Source organism: Penaeus monodon, chromosome 33 (genome assembly GCF_015228065.2).
Source record: "Penaeus monodon isolate SGIC_2016 chromosome 33, NSTDA_Pmon_1, whole genome shotgun sequence".
Lineage (NCBI taxonomy): Eukaryota > Metazoa > Arthropoda > Malacostraca > Decapoda > Penaeidae > Penaeus > Penaeus monodon.
Window position 1 is genome coordinate 10,629,589 of NC_051418.1, and position 553 is coordinate 10,630,141.

The following is a 553-nucleotide window of genomic DNA, read 5'->3' on the forward strand; positions in this document are numbered from 1 at the left end:
TTGAACTTGTGAAGTATGGGCTAACAGTTGGATCACTTGTTGCAAGGGATAAATCTGTACGCATCACTTTGGTATGGTGATTTGAAAGTTTTCTTAGTCTTTTTGACATTTTATGATTTTCACAACTTAAAATTCTGTGCAAATCTTGTCCCAAAATTAAGTTTTACTTTGCAAATTATTCTTAAATACAAAAATATATAAAATAATAATCACATTTCATCACTTAAAACTAAAATTTCACTAGAGAATGTGTATTAATAAATTTTCTATGTACACTCATAATTTTGTTTTGTCTATTATCACTAACTTTGCTTATTAGTGCTTTTCTTATAGCATTTACCATATTTATAACTATTTTGGCTATTGCGTGAATGATAGTCACGGGCTATCCATGCACTCATTCGTCCCATGCTCTGAACATAATCCATCATTGAGGCAAACTTTTGAGCACTCTCAACATAAGCTCTCTTATAACTGTAAGCACTCATAGTGTAGTAGTCCCAGTCAAAAGGATAACCTGTAGAATAGTTCTGTTGCTGCTGGCTCCACTGAT